The 12,064-nt window shown below is 43.3% G+C and overlaps 1 long non-coding RNA gene across 1 annotated transcript; it reads right to left on the bottom strand.

Annotated features, from left to right (window-relative positions):
* Window positions 1–6,292: 6,292 nt before the first annotated feature.
* Window positions 6,293–11,386, bottom strand: LOC132653487 (uncharacterized). Its single transcript, XR_009591216.1, has 3 exons — window positions 11,259–11,386; window positions 6,703–6,807; window positions 6,293–6,539 (listed from the first exon to the last, which is right to left on the bottom strand). It is a non-coding gene; the product is annotated as an uncharacterized LOC132653487 (long non-coding RNA).
* Between the last annotated feature and the right edge of the window lie 678 nt (window positions 11,387–12,064).

The raw sequence follows: 12,064 nt of genomic DNA, 5'->3' as shown, positions 1-12,064 counted from the left end.
GTTTTTTTGTTTCAGGCAGATCATATTTATGCCATAGCAAGGACAATGGTCTTATAGGTTCTAGAAGACATTTGTAGGTGTGAGAGCCACAGGAAAGGCATGAAGTGGTCCTCGGGTTCCAGAATGCAAACATCTAGACACTTTCCACTTTCTACTATGTATTTACTTATTTATATTTTCTCTTGTCCATTTTATCAGCAATATGTTTTTCTTTCTTTTGGTTTGTGTGTGATAGGGGAGGGGGATACACATGTGTTTGCACAGATGAGGAAGTCAGAGGACAACTGGTAGGAGTCACCCCTCTCTTTTACATCTTGCTTGAGAGAGGCAGGGCCCCCATGTAGCTGCATAAAACAGGCAGCTTGTTAGGGGAGCCTCTGGACAACACGGATGCTTATGTGACTGCATCTAGCTTTTACATGGGTTCTTTGGGTCTGAATCAGCCATACCTCCTGAGCAGTCTCCCCAAACCCAACACTGTGTTTGTTTAAGCCTCTGTTTGAGTCCTAAGAGCCCTTTAAATTTTGATGAGTGTCCTTAAGTGATCACAAAATATGACTGTTTTGTTGTTGTTTATTGGTTTGGTTGGTTGGTTGGTTTTTGTTTGTTTGTTTGGTCTTTTTCAGTTTTTGTTTTTGTTTTGGTTTTGTTTCTCAAGACCAAACCAAGGTTTTCTCTGTGTAGCCTTGGCTGACCTGGACTTGCTTTATAGACCAAGCTGGCCTCAAGAGATCTGCCTGCCTCTGCCTCACCCAAGTGCTAGGGTACCCTGTTAAACACTAGAGTCCAGCACCTTGAATGAAGGAACTGGAGGGCAAATGATGAGACACCATTAGAACCTTGGGAGAAGAGAAGGATGAGTCCCAAGACTATGGCATACACCTTACATCTATTGTCCTTTCAAGCCTGTTTGATAATATTGCCTCATGTTTTCTCAGGCCCAGTGGTATTCCAGGCACTTAGCAAGGCTCTTTTTATGGATTATTTTGACTAACCACTATTCCACCCCTGCCATACAGAAAAATCTTTGACTTCTCATTTTACTGATAACTCTTTGGGACCCCCCATTCATGTTCAGTGTTCTCATTATTCATTTGATACCTCCAGCAAATAAAATATTTATGCTACAATAGGTTAAAAAAAACAAGAAGTGATTTGGTTGCTAGTTAGTTCAAATCTTATATTCAAGCATTATGAATTCTCCTCAAGTTTTCAAAATTCATTAACTCAGTTAAGCATGTATGCATTGAAAATCTACCTTAGGCTAGGAACAAATTGGATGCATCTCTTATCTGTTTGTGAAACAGAACATTCTGCTTCCGAATTTGTTGTGACAAAAAATATTCTGACAATGACCCATATTTGAAAAGAAGACTAGAATATACATAACTGGGAAGAGAGAAGAGGTGGGGCTCCTTAGTACTCCTCATCATTCCTGGTTCTCTGGACTCCTCCTGGGGACAGGCAAATACTGACTGAATTTTCTCAGAAACTTCAGTTCAGGGTTTTCCTTTCTAGTCACTTGATTATGATGGTTTCCAAGACAATGGAGTCAGGGTGCGGCACCGGAAGTAACTAGCATATCATAAATTATAATCCGTACAGTTTGCCACGTGATGTTATCCAAGTCCCATGTTTCTGTGGGATGGATGCTAATAGTTTTAACAGGAGGGGATTTTTCAAGAGCAGAATCTCTTTGTCCTGGGTGAATATAAATTACTTAGACCTCTTCAACTTTTCCTACAGGCAGATGAGGAAATGGTACAGCTCTAAGCATGTTTAAAGGCCACTCAGAAAAATCCAAGTTCTTTAGTATGTGCATGGAAAAATGAGACCCCAAGTTGAGTAATTAGGCTGCTGTGGGACCGGTTGCTGACCAACCTTGTTTCTTTCTTAGCTTTCATTTATTTATTTTTAATGATATGTGTGAAAGGAGAATCCAGAGTTTTAAAGGGTTTCTTTTATTAGTTAATTAACGTATTCAATTACCTAATTAAGTGAAGAATTAAATTAATCTTTAATTAATTAAATAATTAAAGATTTGTTTTCTTTTGAATTACACGTATGTGTCTCCAACTATGTATGGGTTCATGCACGTGAGAGCAGTTGCCCATGAGAGACCAGAGGTACTGGATGCCCCTGGAGCTGGAGATACAGAAGTTATTAGACTTCCTGGATGGGTCCTGAGATCTTGCGAAGTTTGGGTCTTCTGCTTGTAGTCATTGAGCCATCTCTCCAGCTCCAAAGAGCACAGCTTTTCCTACCCCCATAGCTTAATCCTCTGGGATGCTAGATGAAATGAATGCTGAAAGACCAAGATGGTGGCTAGAGAATAGAGACTCTAAGCTGGGGCCAGAGAAGACTTCAAAACAGTTTCCCACTTGGGATTAAAGGATGTTTTTGATAGACAACTGGCAAAAATGAATGAATAAGATAAAATCAGGGTTGGCACTGTAGCTCATTTACAGTCTGCATTCTCAATATGGGTGAGATCCTGGGCTCAGTCTCCAGTGAAGCCCCCCCCAAATACAACAAAAAACAAAAGGGCAGTGTTCATTTATTTGTGTTTTGTGCATTTTCTTGATGAAGTGGAAGATAATAAGACTGTGTATCTATGAAAACTTCGCTACTTTTTTTATGTACAGATGGCTCTTTGATGTTTGTCCACCATAGCTTTGATCACTAATAATGCTTCTTGGTAGACTCAGTTTTGCTAAACAGCCACCTAGAGAGAAGACAATGACGTCAAGGACTCAACTCACCCTTAAAATGGTTGCTGGGTAGTAAAAGCCCTGGCTCTATCGATTGGTTAGGTTGTATACTAGGAAGAAAGTATGGTCCTTCCTGGCTCCTACTTTCACCATGATCATATATGTAAAAGAAAAGCAAATTTAAGACTTAGAATTAAGCAGTTATTTTCTCATCTGTTCCTTCTGAAAATGGTCGTTTGGCATCTGCCTGCCCCTCCCAACAAAACATTCCTGGAATGGGCAAGACACACAGGCATGAGGACCTAACAGTGCCAGTTCATAGCTTGTGGGGCAGGGAGAGATCACCATCTGGGTCACAATGAGGAGCAAACAGAAGAAACCATAATGGAGGCAGAAGGCACTTCTGATCCATACTGAGCTTTGGCCCACTGGGCTTCAAATTTTGAAGTAGCTATACCTCTATCATTAAGAAGTTGTGGATGAGACTTTTGAGGCCTGACCTATCTTTCTAGCATTACAAGAAGGAGAGCAGTGAAATTAATTCAGGGTCCTATAACTGCTGTAACTTTTGAACTACCCACTAGCGGTTAATCTGACCAATGTGAAACTGGAGAGGGCACCTCTAGTGTCTATGATAAGGAAATGGGCTAGCCTTTGCTCTCTTTGAGACCTATGCAATAGCAGACACACACATTCATAGCTTAACACCCTGTGGTGGTGAGTGTTGATTATCAGCTTGAACGTTGATTATGAGCTAAGAAATGCCTAGGAGATTAGTAAAATGTAGCTCTGAGTGTGTCTATGAGGGTATTTGTAGAGACAGGGACTTGGACCTAATGAGCAAATGAATCCTTCAGATTCATATACACAAAGGATGAATGGATTCATACAATGATGGCATTATTGGGTGGTGATAGCAGGTAGGAGTTGAGTCCTGGTTGGAAGAAGTGGTTTCCTGGGAGGATGCCCTAGGAGGACAGATTTTTCTGTAGCCCCTTCTGGAAACCTGTCTTTCCGTGCTTCCTGGCTGCCACAGCTCTGTTCTACACACTCCTGCTGCTAAGATGTTCTGCATGGAATGGGCCCTATATCAATGGCACTGGCCACGGTAGACAAAAAGTCCCTGAAACTATGAGCCAAAATAAATATTCCTTCTCTACGAGTTATTTCTGTCTGATGCTTGGAGACAGCTAAACAAAAATAATGACTGTACTCTACCCCTTTCTCAGTAACCTTTCGAGGTAGCTGCTAATGCTGCCACTTCCCACTGCATGTATGAGAACAAGGAACTGCCCGGATGTCATCTTCACACCAACGGTGGCACGGTCTTCTGCATCTACTCTCCTGACTCTCTACTGCCTTAAATATTATTAAGCACAATAAATATCTAATGCAGTTAAAACAGCACGGCCATAAGCCAGCTTATTTTGGCTTAAAGGCCTCTTAGCCTGCACATAGCACTTCTTTTAAGTAATAGTAAATAAAAAGACAATTTGTATTGTAATCAGAAAGGTCATGCAATTTTCTAGTAATTTCTCATCACAGAACCTAATGTGATCAATCTACTAATAGATACGTTAAACCATCCATAACAGTTGAGTGTGGTACACTTTTTCCTCGGGTGGCTAAGGTGATCTAACAAAAGTAGACGGAGCTACACTTCAGGAAGCTGGACACGCCTATTCTGGCATTTCCTTCTAAACTGTTTTGGCAGGTACTTCTAACAGTGTATCAGTTCAAATATTTAAACAGAAAGACACAGATAAGCACCCAAAAGGACAGTCCTGAGCTCACACTTTTCCCAGAAAAGCTGTGATGATTCCGAAAATGTCTGTGCTTAGGTCTCTTAGTTTCTCAGCAACAGCAAAGGACCCAACAGAGGTAGGAATCAGGAAGCTGTTGCCAGGAGAGGGCCTTAAAATTTCTGTCTACAAAGGAGGGCCAGGAGTTGGGAGGGACAATGGATGTGGAGAAGTATTTGTGGAAGGACCCGTGTAGTAGGAGGCATGAAGGGGAGAGAATTCGTGGGAAGCTGAAAACCTGCAACAGTTCTTTGTAGCTGGAAGGGTGGGGGCGACGGAGAGGCAGCTGTGGGAGTTCATTCCTTGAGCAGCAGGAAGCCAATGAAGTGTTTGGCTAAATGTTAATTGTATCTGTTTCTTGGGCTTAGTTTAAGGACTCATGAAATGCCGTTTGCAATGTGCATTTGAAGAAAGAAAGAAAGAGAGAGAGAGAGAGAGAGAGAGAGAGAGAGAGAGAGAAAGAAAGAAAGAAAGAAAGAAAGAAAGAAAGAAAGAAAGAAAGAAAGAAAGAAAGAAAGAAAGAAAGAAAGAAAAGAAAGGAAGAGGGGAAAAAAACCCACTGCTAAGGAAATTGCAAGGTGTTTGTATCATCTCCCCCAGATGACAAATGCAAACGCCATCCAGAACGGTCCAGCTAAATTATGTATCTCCTTTAAGCTCTGGAAAACCTCCACATTTTCTCCCAAGAGTCTAAATCATCCCCCACCCCATCCCGAAAAGCTACATGTCTTAAATAGCCAGTGTCCAGCTGCCTATACACAGCTTCAGCAGAATCATACTTTCAAACACGCTTCCTCCATGAATTCTGTTAACACAACAAAAACATCATTGGATTGCCAAATTTCTATAATTTCCCGGTCTATCCAGTAACATTAGGAAAGGTGCACCTAAGCACCTTTGCCAACAAACCCTACAACCAGCGTGGGAGAGTCACCACTTACAGAGTATATCTGTAAGAAACACTGAGTCAGTATGGAAAAATCCATTGTTGGAGAAAAAGAAAGACAGAGAGAGAGAGAGTGCTTATAATCAAAGCTCTGCCAAAAAGAAAAGAAAAATCACACAAGTGGGTTTTTATCTCACCTTACCCTTTTCTTAGCCTAAAGTTAATGATGGATAATTAAAAGTGTCTCTTTCTAAAAACGTTAGGACCATCTATCCACCTGATAAATTTGACCTAGCTTCTCTTTTGATCTGAGCATTGAGGTACGCACCCTAAAAAAAATTAAAAAAAAAAATAAGAAATTAATAAGGTCTGCTTTTGATAATAAGACTGCCTTTGATTTGCTCCCAATGAGATAGGAGAGGTAGACGGAGGCAAAATCTTGCAATATAGACAGCAGTGGCTAACCTGTCCAAATATACAAGACATTATTTGAAACTGTGAAATGTATGTTGTTTCCAGGACCAGGGTCATGATTTTAAAGAAACAATAAAATAAACAGGAAATCCCAGCTGCAGATTCTCATAAACAATCCCTTTCACCCAGGACAACAGTCAATCTCCAGTAAGAAAAACAGGAAGCGTCCTATTCAAACTCCTGGTTTGAAGGATGCAGGCTGAATATTCATTAGGGTGGGGGTAGATGGGAGCAGCAGAGGAATAATGGCAGCCAGCCAGGGAGAGTCGCTGCACCCCACTTCTCAAACTCCGAGATGGGTTCCTTCCACAGCCTCCAGGGAGAGGGATGGTGAAACTGTCCTGTTGTGATATGAAATACGGTCACAGTAACTAGGTTAGGTAATAAACCATTCTTTATTTGCTAATAATTGTCAGCTCACAGGGTCTATGCATGTTTTAACACTGAAGCATATAAAAATGAAAGAAACGTTTGCTTTCTGCGCTGTTGCCTAGGGGAATAAAAAGAATTCGGTGGCTGTATAAAACCATAATTATGATGCAATGCAGACAGGAGAGCTAACAAAGAGCCTGCTTTCCTTTTGTGTTGTTTCTGAGTCCATCCAGCTTCCTGCTGTTGATGAATGGCACCACCAGGCTTGGTTGAACGGTTGGCGGACAGGTAAGCCTAAGGGAGGATTGCCGGAGAGGGGATCATATATATACAGTAATGCTATAAATGCGGGACGATATACTGACTCTTGAAGGATTACGGTCTGTCATTTTCCCTTTATTTTTCTGAAAAGGGAAGGAAAACATGTTTATGAGCAATATAATTAATAGTCAGGTACCTTGCTCAATTGAGACATTATCTATCACTGAGTGAAGCCTTCTTAACCACTGAGCCATCCCTCTGAAGCTTTCTAAAGGGGCAGCTGGGAAACACCAAAGGTGACCTAAAAAAAAAAAAAAAAAAAAAAAAAAGGAGGACTTTACTGTAAGAATTGAAAAATACTTGCTGGCAATGTTGAAGTAGAAATTAAGTGCATTTGGCTGAACTTCATAAAGGAAATCAATGTTCCCATTAGCTAAATCTAAGGTCATCCAAGTTTGTTCTCCAGTCCTTGACAATGTATAAGCTCCAACACCCCAATTCTTTCAGAGTGAGTCACAGCTGTCTCACCTTCCGTCCACTCCACCTCCAGCCAGCATCCTTCCAACTCTCAGATGCGCTCACAACCCTTTGTGTTCAGGTCCTCCCTCCCACATCTTCCTGGGGGAACGGGATAGGGTGTGGCAGCACAGGGCTGACACCCTCACAGTTCCACTGGGCGGTCAGTCCCTCCTCTAGCTTCTAATGGGAGCTCGAACAGAGAGCGCTGGTTCCAATGAGGGGGGGAAAGTCTCATGAGGTAATGCCACGGCACCTAATAGTGTCACCTCCTCCCCAAAGAGCGAGGACCTCTCTCTCAGGTGAACCTTCTCTCACCCCCAACCCCCACAGAAGACAAGTGAGACCAAGTTCTGCCTTCTCCCTCCAAACACACAGGTAAAACCTGGGTATGAAGGAGACAAGGAAATGCAATCAGCTGGAAGGAGAGAAGTGATGTGGAGATGCGAAAAACATACAGGGAGATGAGAAATGTTGTATATAGTTTGAGCAGTGAGGAATAGAACCTGGGACAGTGCACATGACAGGCAAACGCTCCATCGATGAGCTACACCCCCCACCCAGGATTTGATTTGATTGATCTGTTTGATGGGGAGCACAGATCGAGGATTAATCATTTACACTTTTGTTGAGATTCCCCAGCTCCTTTTCCTCATTCCATTCTATTTTAATCCTTCGTATTCCCTTTCTAAACAAGGGTACCAGCTCCTGAGAGGAAAGAGGTTGGTCACAGAGCTCTATAACAGAGCCCTGTGGATTCTCTCCCCAGATAAGAAAAATGCATGCAACATGGAGGAGACCTTTCCACAGTCCTTCTGGGAGTCTGAATGAGAATAAGCCTCCCCACCTTCATAGGCTCATGTACTTGAATGTTTAGAAATAAGAGAATGGGGCTATTTAAGAAGGATTAGGGGGTGTGGCTTTATTGGAGAAAGTGTATCATTGGGGGTGGGCTTTATGGTCCAAAAGCCCAAACCAGGCCCAGGTTCTATCCTTCTCTCTTTCAGCCTACAGATCCAGATGTATCGCCCAGCCTAGAGCTCCAGCACCGTGTATACTACCATGTTATGCTAAACGGACTAAACCTCTGAAATTTTAGTCTGCTAAGCGGACTAAACCTCTGAAATTGTACGTACATGAGACCCCAATTTAATGCGTTCGTTTTATAAGAGTTGCCTTGGCCATGGTGTCTCTTCACAGCAATAGAGCAGTAACTTTGACAGTCCTCTTCCCAAAGTGAGAAATCCAACTCTTCTGGGCCATCCACCACCCAACCCTTTCTCCACTCTGAGTGTCACACTGACTTGGAATTCTGAACTGCCTCTTCCAAGGTGAAGACGTGATTACCCATGCTACTGTGTGTAGCCTCCTACATACATGCTTTTTGTAGAATCCTGGCATGAAGTGTAGCCTGTCAGATGAAGTGTAGCCTGTTAGTGTCACCCAGATGAGATGCGGAGGTACTAAGGCACCTTACCTAAACCTGACCCCTTCAACACTGAAAACCTGGATCTCTGGTGGCATCTGTTTGTCCCTTGTCCCTTGCATCTTGTTTGAGTCTTGGGAGCTTAATCCTTTGGGGTTGTAATCCAGACATTTGCACAAGAACTTGTGAACATAGGATTTTTCAAAGCATACTTTGGCATTTCGTGACATGAAAATAGAAGATGTGGGCTAGTGTCTGCACCAGTCTCTGTCAGGGGGTTTTATAAAGACAATTCCAATATTACAGTGGAAGTCAGCATCGTCTGAGTTGTCTCCTCACACGTGGTATCTCTGTTTCTGGCACCTGAAGGCTTCCAGACCATTGGCTATGAATAGATGCCATTATCATTTTTTGCCATAATTTTCTAAAGAAGTATTTTCCAATAAATTATTTAATCTTTCTAGGACCTGCTTTCCCTATCTATACAATAGCTGTGAAGAAAAAGTGGATGTAAAGAGAGAGTAGAATTCCTCAAAAATCTACAAACTGAGCTCCTGGGTGAAGGTGAGCATGTAATGGTCCTTAAACTACTGTAACAAAATAGCAGAAGTCGGCTGGTCTAAGCCGCAGAAATTTATTCTTTCACAATTTTGGAGGCCTGGGGTCTGGGGCTAAGGTCTTGGCAGAGTCCTGCTCCCTCTGAATGAATTATGAAAGGGCCTTCAGCAGACCTGTGACCCAGAGGCCACCATAAGTCCTTCAGTTCACGTGAGCACAAGCCAGTCTTCATAACGGAGTTTTCCATGAGTGCGTGGCTGCCTCTTCTAATGTGTGCATGTAGATGCGTAGATGCGCATGTTCATGCGTGTGAATGTGTCAACCAAAGTTGGCATCAGGTGTCTTCCTCAATCACACAATATTTTTTTTTGAGTATTTTTTTGAGTATTTGAATAAGGGACTCCCTGGAACAAGGCTACAGTGCCTTCTCCCCTTTTGTACCTCCATATGTCACCTTGCACACAAACACAGTACCACGGACACAGAGATACCATACAAAAACATAAAGGTACCACACTCAGGGACACACAAACACCATAAGCATTCACAGATGTCACAAATACACAGATACCATACATAAAACAGAGAGACACCATACACAAACACAGAGACACACAAGCACCCAGACGTGACACGCACAAGCACACAGACACCATAAAACCATACCTATAGGGACACTGCAAACACTCACAAAGATACACACCCCACCACACACAGGCTACCATCTGAGAGCCCGCCCAGGGTGATACTCTGCCTGCTAAGTTTTAGAAGCACACTGAGAATGAATTTAGCAGCCCCACTTCTGTGACTGCCTTTTTAGAATCCGATGCAGTCACAAACACACACAATGTACACACAACTGCAAGCACTGGAGCTTTTCTTGTATATAATGAGGGTGCCGGGGTGGGGGAAGGGATTCCCTAATAATAAGTAGCTGGTGTTAGGAAATGTTTGAATAGCTTACAGGTTACCCATGCTGCAAGACACGAGTCAGCTGCTTTTTTAAAAGGACACTGTTCTGTGGATGCCGCAATGTCCTTGAAAAACGCCTTGCATATGACTGCTGAGATGGGAAAAGCGGAATGTAAAATTACAAGCAAATGCTAAAATTCTCCCGAAGGCTAATGCTTCTTTATCTTTTAATTTTGCAAGTATTTAGGATGTAAATGTCTCCATAAGGTCATTGTGTGTCTTCAACAATGAACATGTCTTCACTTCAATATTAAATAAGTAAAATTAAGAGCCCTGGAAGCAAGGGAAGGCTTCCTCATACATCCTCTCCTCTCCCTCCTTGAAGGGTTCCCAACTCCTTCCCCTGAGCCACTTCAAAGGAACTAGATGTGAAAGCCAGCCCAAGTCAACCTTGCTTTTCTTTGGTAGGGGAAGATGCTGTGGTCTAAATTCCTCTCTGCTTTCCTCCTGCTCTCTGCATGGTCCTACCTCCCACCCTGAGAGTCCCAGTAGGCAGCAACCCAATCTTTGACTCTGCAGAAACCTACCATGGTTCAAACTCTCTTAGCAAGAGCCCAACTCCAGCAGTGTGTGGAGAGGTTGACCTGGGACCAGGTCCCGCATGGCGCTCATCCATCTCAAGCAGTAATGATGGAAGCATGCAGGCTCTTCCCACATGCTTGGAACCCTCGCCCTGAGCTGGGACCTTCATATTCCATTTATCCTCTTAGTGAGCCAAACAGATGAAATGGCTTTAGCTGAAGGAAATGGCACAAACGTCATTACTTATGAGATTCGCAGGATTTATCCATCCCTTTGATCTCTGTGTCAAAACTAACTTTTGAGACAGATACACACAGCAGCAGATGAAACAGCTGGGGTGCACGCACACATCTAGGACCATAGGGTGGGCGTCACCTTTTCAGCACACATGATGTGCAGGCTGGAGGGCAGGCTGGCTGTGGAGGGGGAAAGCTCTCCTTTCTAGATGGATGGTTGATTGTTTAGAAATTCACATGGCAAGAAAGAGGAAAGTCTCATGGTTAGGTCTTAGGTTCCCACCTTCGAAGGTCTTTCTTCTCAGCAAGACAAGAATGTGAGTGGGGCCACAGCTGAAGTCTGGTCCAGCCTTATGTCACCAGCCCGCACAGTGCAGACTTCACCCAGATACATGTGCCTGTAGCTGTTTTGTATTCTTTCTCTTACCCTCCTTCTGAAAGCCTCCGCCTCCCTCTCATTGCCATTCCTCCGCAGACAATAAAACCGTTTAACAAGGAACATGGCTTTGTTCCATCGCTCACCTATTCTGATGTCTTGGGATGAGACGCCACAGGGCCTTCTCTGATGAATATTAACATTAAGCCTCTGTCACCGCTGGTGGCTTCAGTCTCTCCCTTCACCCCCAGGAACGGCTTCCTCTGCCTGTCTTCTCTTCCCCTTTCTCACACCCCCACAAGAGCACCTCCCCCATGCTTGCCTCCTTTCCCAGACACAGGCAAGATGTCCCCACCCAAGACAAAGAAAGGTTCCTTTGTTATAACTGCAAGATCCTAAATATTACCATCATTTAATTACTGTCATCCTCCAGGCTAACTTCTTGGCAATGGCTCCTCTCCAGTTAAATAGGCTGAATGTTTTCCCAGCGAGGCTGCTTCCATCAGAAATAATTTGTGAATGGAGGCTAATTCGGGGTGTTGCCATTGGTATAAAGAGGTGACTTCAAGGTAGCTGAGCCTAAAAAGACAAATGGTGTGTGAGGGAGAAGGGCATGCGTTTCCTGAAGGCCTAGATCATTTTGGGAAACAGACATCAATCTCAGATTCAATGTCTTTGGCACAAACCAGTGGGCTGCATTATTAACTGGCCAGGATTCAATTCTTTTTCTTTCGTTTCTTATGTTTTTCCCCAGCACAAGGAGAGCAGGGTCACATTCATGATGCCGGGAATTGTTCTCTTTGTGTGTGCTCAGGTAAAAGCTTGACTTCAGTCTTCCAGGACTGCCTTCTGGACCTACAGAGATGCCAGAACATCTTGATGTCCGAAATGTGTCCTGATTCAAGGACAAGAGCAATGGTTTCCACACCAGGAGGAACAGCCTCCACAGAGC

Source organism: Meriones unguiculatus, chromosome 4 (assembly GCF_030254825.1).
Source record: "Meriones unguiculatus strain TT.TT164.6M chromosome 4, Bangor_MerUng_6.1, whole genome shotgun sequence".
Lineage (NCBI taxonomy): Eukaryota > Metazoa > Chordata > Mammalia > Rodentia > Muridae > Meriones > Meriones unguiculatus.
Note: the sequence above shows the minus strand (reverse complement) of the source record. Positions and strands in the feature narration are given on the sequence as shown.